The following is a 7,123-nucleotide window of genomic DNA, read 5'->3' on the forward strand; positions in this document are numbered from 1 at the left end:
TTCAAATAAAAGCAACAAAATAAAAACTAAACGAGTGGGACTATATCAAAATAAACAGCTATTGCACAACAAAAGGAACAATCAGCCAAATGAAATAAATAATCTATAGAATAAGAGAATATATGTGCAAATTATATACTTGGTAAGGGATTAATAGCCAAATATAAAGAACTCATTCAATTCAGTAGCCTAAAACTCTAAATAATCCAATTTAAAAATGGGCAAAGGACTTGAATGACATTTTTTCAAAGAAGGTATTCAAACGACCAAGAAGTACATGAAAAGGTCCTCAAAGTCACTAATCATCAGGGAAATGCAAATTAAAATCACAATGAGATATCACTTTGGACTTGTTAGAGTGGCTATCATCAAAAAGAGAAAAGATAACAAATACTGAAGAGGATGTGGATTAAAGGGAATCCTTGTGCACTGTTGTAGAAATGTAAATTGGAACAGACACTCTGGAACATAATATGAACTTTTCTCAGAAAAAATTAAAAGGCCAACTACCATATGACCTAGCAGTTCCACTTCTGGATATATATCCAATGGAAAAGAAATCACTATGTCAAAGATATATATGCATTTCCATGTTCATTGCAGCATTACTTACAATAGCCAAGATATGGAAACAATCGAAGTATCCATGACAAATGAATGGATAAAGAAAATGTGTTGTATATGTGTATATGTGCATATATGTGTATATACAATGAAATACTATTCATCCATAAAAAAGAAGGAAGTCCTGCCATTTGTGACAACATGGATGGACCTTGAGAGAATTATGCTAAATAAAATATGACAGGCAGGCAAAGATAAACACTGTCTGAAATCACTTATATTTGAAATCTAAAAAATGCACAGAGAAAAAGAGATCATATTTGTGGTTAGCAGAGGCTGGGGGAGGGGTTGAATATAGGCGAAGGTGATCAAAAAGTACAAACTTCCAGTACTTATTTAAGATAAATAAGTAGTGGATATGCAATGTACAACAACCAGACTGCAGTTCAATCCGCAGTATGAAAAATCTGAGAGTTGCTAAGCAAGTAAAGTCTCAAATTTCTCATCATAAGCACAAAATAATTGTAACTGTATGAGGTGATTGATGTTAACTGAATTTATTGTGGTAATCATTTTGGAATATATGTATGTCAAGACATTATTCTGTATACCTTAAGCTTATATGGTGCTATATGTCAATTATATCTCGATAAAATGGGAAAAAGTAAAATTGGTGAAAGTTGAAAATAAAAATAAAAACCTAGATGTTATTGCTGACTCTTTCATTAGCTATCTTGTTGACTTGGTCAAGATAGAAACCCTTTGGGACTCACTTTGATCATTTATAAAGGAACAAGTAAAATTGTATGAAACAAAAATTTGACAACAATAAGGAGTTATGTATGGATTATAAATGGCAAAGTGGTTGGAAATCGGGTAGAAATTTCAGGGATGAATTTGCAAAAGGAACTTATCTTTAAATTGAAAAAAAGAGCATGCCTTGTGTTTGATCAGGTATCATAGGGAAGGCCAAAAAGAAAGTGAAGGAAGCTTTTTGTATGTTAATTGATATTTTTCTCTATTTCTTATACACTTGCTTATAGATTGAGCTTTTATATATTTTATGAGTTTATAGGCTTATGTTTTTAATGGTAATCAGGATATTTGATATCTCTTCAGCATATTCCACACAATATATATCATCACTGTTGTGAAATGACTTGTGTTCCTCCAGAGATAAATTTAAGTCCTAACAGTGGGTGTGTGTGAATGTGACTTTATTTGGAAATAGGGCATTTACACTTGTAATCAGGTGAAGATAGAGTTTTACTAGATGGGAGTGGGCCCAAAATCCAATGACTATTTTCATTATTTAAAGAGAGGTTAAGAGACACAAAAACACATAGATCCACAGGACCAACAGCCATGTAAAGTTGGAGGCAGAAGCTAGAGAGATCTGGCTGCAAGCCAGGGGTACCAAGGACTGTTGGCCACCCCCAGAAGCTAGAAGAAATACATATTCCTCAGAGCCACCAGATCTGGCCTCCTGAACTGTGAAAGAATAAATTTCTGTTGTCTTAAGCCACTGGGTTTGTGGTAATTTGTTATGACATTCCTAGGACACCAATACGGTCAAAACAGCTTTTAAAGTGATTAGGTGATTCTTCATGAGCTGTGTGGTAGATGGATAAGAAAATGGCCATGTCTTTGGCAATGTGACACTGCAGCTCTACTCAGCAGGAAAATGTCTGCTTCTCATCATTTGGATCTAGCCTAGACCTGTGACTTGCTTTTGCAAAGAGATGTGACAGAAGGAATGTCGTGACAATTCAGAGTGTAAGTATCAAGAAGCCAAGCATGGATCCCTTCTCTTTCTCTTGCACCCACACAATTCTCATGAGACCAAGCCATGTCTTCTGGGACAGACATCTACTGAAGTAGAACTGATTCATCTCAACCGAGGCCAACCTAGACTGGCTTACAGCCAACTGATTCCCCAGGAAGTGGGAGAACCCAGGGCATATGAGCAGAACTGCTTAGCTGAACCAGAAGCTCATGAGCAATAATAAATGCTTGCCGTTTTAAGACCTTAAATTTCAGGGAGCTTTGTTATGTAGAAATGGCAAAGTGATTAAAGATACATGACTAATCGTAGATAATTACTGGTTAAGAATCACACCTAAGAGTCAGATCTATCTTGATTCTAAATATTTTCTAGTATAAAACATGGTGCAGAGAAGTTGTAAATGTTAACCATGTATTGTATCCAATTTCTCCTACTTGCCTTTCTATTTACCCACTTGGTTTATTGAAATCTTCCTGTATTCATTTGTCTGTCTCTCTGAATATTAACTCCACTCTCAAGATTCCCATTTTCTATCTTTTTATTGGATCCTTTTACCTGGCTTAGATTTCCATTTGCCTTTTGGATCTTATCACTACATTGATTTCAGCATGAACTCTAGCTACAGTTAGAAAATACTGCCCCCAGATACCACAGATCTCAATATAGTCCCTATAAATTACCTTTTAGAACACAAAATCCTCATTTACTCACTGAAATGTATAATGGAAAAGTGATTAAGAATAGCTATAAATAACATAGGCTATCTGCTATGTTTAAAATCTACCGGAAAAAAGTGGTAATGCCAAGATGTCGTGTATTTGTGAAAAATACTCAAAGGAAACAGAATATCTGAATATCTTTATGTTTGTAATGCTTAACTGGAGACATTAGAGTGACAGTTGGTAAAAATAGGCCCTTTATTCCTTCTTCTTTTGACTAATACCCACAGAACTGCAAAGCTGATAAATCCTTTTCCAGTGAACTAATATCTTATGTGAGAGTGTCGGGTGGGTTGAAAGGCAAGGATTAAAAGGTGTATGAGAAAAGTTTAGGGTTTGGTGGGTATGTTTATTATCTTGATTGTAGTGTAGTCTTCACAGGTTTATGATATATCTCAAAATTTGTTGATTTACTGTATCATATTCTAAACATGTGAAATTTATTACAAATCAATTATATCAATAAAATGGGAGTATATAATTTAGACATCTAATTTGGCTTAAATAAATTCTCAACAAATGTGTACTCAGGAAAGTCATCATGCTATTTCTTTCCTTCAGGGGATAGATAGATAGATAGATAGATAGATAGATAGATAGATCCATAGAGATATTGATACACTGACACACACCAACATATCATAAAATAGTTGTTGCCAAACACTTGCTTAAGCATTCAGAGAAATTAGCATTACAAGCAATATGAGTGTTGAAATAGAGTTTTATAAAGCAAAGTATTTCAATGAAAGACATATTTAAGGAAGTATTTGGCAGCACCCATATGGCTTACATTAAAAAAGAAAGGGCAAAGAGAATATAAAAATGTGAGTTATCATTAAAGCATTGGAGGGATTCAGTTGTTACTTCACAAGGCTAAAGTGCTAAAGATGTCACATGGGGAGATAATATATCAAAGGATGAAAGCATTGTATTTATGCATATGTGAATCAAAAGGAAGTTTAGGAGTGAAATGGGCCTGTTTTCCTGAGAAAATATTGGAATCATTAACATTAATATGCGTGTGACAGGGTGGTGTCAGGCAAGCAATTAGTGGCTGTCTGGGAAAAGTTGACTAGGACACAATATTTATTTATTTATTTTGATAGAGAGAGAAAGAGAGAGTGGGCTCCTGAGAGGGAAGGAGAGAGGGAGGGAGTGTGGAAGGGACAGAGAGAGAGGGAGAGAGAGAGAATCCCAATCAGGTTCCTCACTGTCAGCACAGACCCTGATGAAGGGCTCAAACTCACAAACTGCAAAATCATGACCTGAGTCAAAATCAATTGTCAGATGCTTAAAACACTGAACCACCCAGCTTCCCCTACATTTTTTTCTTATTTCTATTTTGCATATAAAAGTTTTTTTATTGATTAAAATAATTTTGAAGCATGGGCATATTTAGCATATATACATGTTCTATCAATCTATTTATCTACATATCTTTATATTTTATATCACCTTTAATATATATAAATTGAATGTATGTTAAATATTTTTTATTTGTGTACATTTATTTTATACAGTGCTTATTTTATAAATCTGACTTTTTAAAACAAGTTTTGTTAGACATTTTTCTCGTCAATAAATTGACTTTATACTGAAGATTTACACATGTGAATTGGAGATTAGAAGAAACATTTAGATAATTTTTAAAAATATTTTTATTGATTTCTGAGAGAGAGAGAGAGAGACACACACACACAGCATGAGCAGGGGAGGGTCAGAGAGAGAGGGAGACACAGAATCCGAAGCAGGCTCCAGGCTCTGAGCTAGCTGTCAGCGCAGAGCCTGATGCGGGGCTCGAACCCACGAACCGCGAGATCATGACCTGAGTTGAAGTCTGACACTTAACTGACTGAGCCACCCAGGCGCCCCCCATCTAGATAATTTTTAACTAGAATTCTATACAATCTTTTATGTTTTAAAGATTTAAAATTTTTTTTTTTCATTTATTTTGAGAGAGAGAGAGAGAGCATGAGTGGAGAAGGAGCAGAGAGAGGGAGAGAAAACCCCAAGCAGGTCCCACACTGTCAGCACAGAGCCCCACAGGGACCTGACCTCACAAACTGTGAGATCATGACCCGAGTAGAAATCAAGAGTCGGATCCTTAACTGACTGAGCCACATAGGTGCCCCTATATAACCTTAAAACATGGAATCAAGTTAGGAAAATAATTAAAAAGTGACATTTTATTTAATTGTGCAATCTCAGGGACCCTGGGTGGCTCAGTCAGTTAAGCGTCCTACTTCAGCTCAGACCATGATCTCGCAATCCACAAGATGCAGCCCTGTATCAGGCGCTGTGCTTTCAGCTCAGAGCCTCAGGCCTGCTTGGGATTCTGTGTCTCCCTCTCTGCCTCTCTCCCGCTCACACTCTGTGTATCTTTCTCTCAAAAACATAAATAAAAATGTTAAAAAATTTTTAATTGTTCAATCTTAACATTCCATTTTTTTGTGTGTTTTCTTTACCTGTAAAAATTGTTAGCTATTTGGTCTGTGATGTTTGCATGTGCACCCTCATGATTTCATCTGAAATATTATTAATGTAAGTTTTCAGGAGGAACTACAAAGTTCCTTTAATGTTATCCATTGAGTGGGATATGTTATAGGGAAATCTATTTCCTTTACTGAACACTTAGAAGGGCATTTCAGATCAGTTTGTTTGACATTTTTAATATAAATCAAATATCTATATGAAGTCTGTTAAAATTTTTAATTTGTCAGTCATATCTTTTTCTGTATTAAGTATCTTTGGAGAAAAGGAATAGTTGTTTCAAAGACAGTTGATCCCTTATAATACATTAAGGTAAATGATATGTCGAGATAGCTCAAGCCTACCGAAAACTGATATAAAATAAGGTTCTGGTAAAAAACAAGTTCCAATTAATGCATATCTCTAGGATTCCAAATATGTACTAGTCACTTTCATAAGTCCTGGAGATACAGCATTAAATAAAGTCCTTCACCTAGTGGAGCTTACACTTTAGTGAAGAAACAAGAAAAGAAACACATAGCAAATAAATAACAGAATTTAAAAGTGGTGTGAAAACAAAAAATCTACTATGTATAAAATACCAAACCAGTTAAGGCGTTAGACAGTGAGTGAGTAGTGTGCATCTTAGATAGTATGATCAGGGAAGCTATCCTGAGGCATGCCCCAATTCTGAGATCTCAGTGACATGAGGAAGCTAGTCAGGTAATGTCTAGAGCAAGAATATCACAGAAAGATGCAACAGCCATTGCAAAGGCTTTGAGGTGACCATGGGCCTGGGTGACAAAGGAATAGCAAGAGATCCACTCACACGGACCACAACGAATAAGAAAAATAGTGAGATGAATTAATTCTAAGAGCAAGGGAATGGCAAGGAAGGCTTGGCAGAGGATTTCAACCTCCTTACATACTCTGTTTCTTCTTTTTACCTGCTAACTTGACAGATCTTTGTTGGGACAAAAAGGCAGGCATTCCTGAGGATTTTGAAGCAGTCAAATTCTGATGACCCAGGGACCATTTCCCAATGGGTCCTAAGCCTTTATATTCTCTGATTTAGCCATGGAAGGAGCTGACTTGAAACTAAGGCAGAACTGACTCACCTGTTTGAGGTAGGAGAGGGTTGGTGATGGATGCATTTAACTAGTGATGTAGAGTCTATTATTTTGTTTGTTTACCTTTCATGTTTGCTTGTTGACACAACTGTGTATACATTCTTTTTAAAATAAAATTTTGACTGATTTAAACAAATACAGCTAAAAAATCAAAATATGACAGTATAGCATATATACATATATTCAGCAGAAAATGTTACACCATATCCACAGAATNAATTTTGAATGATTTAAACAAATACAGCTAAAAAGATCAAAATATGACAGTTTAGCATATATACATATATTCAGCAGAAAATGTTACACCATACCCACAGAGTTAGAGCTTAAAGTAAATCAAAGCACACTTTCTTCTGTTTTTCCCCTAAGTCCATTCTTACTTCCAATGGATTAAATGTTCTGAACTTTCTTCCTAAATGCTTCATAAACTAGCAAACACGTCCACCACAGAAGGA

This window comes from Crocuta crocuta, unplaced genomic scaffold (genome assembly GCF_008692635.1).
Source record: "Crocuta crocuta isolate KB4526 unplaced genomic scaffold, BGI_CrCroc_1.0 scaffold30, whole genome shotgun sequence".
Classification (NCBI taxonomy): Eukaryota; Metazoa; Chordata; class Mammalia; order Carnivora; family Hyaenidae; genus Crocuta; species Crocuta crocuta.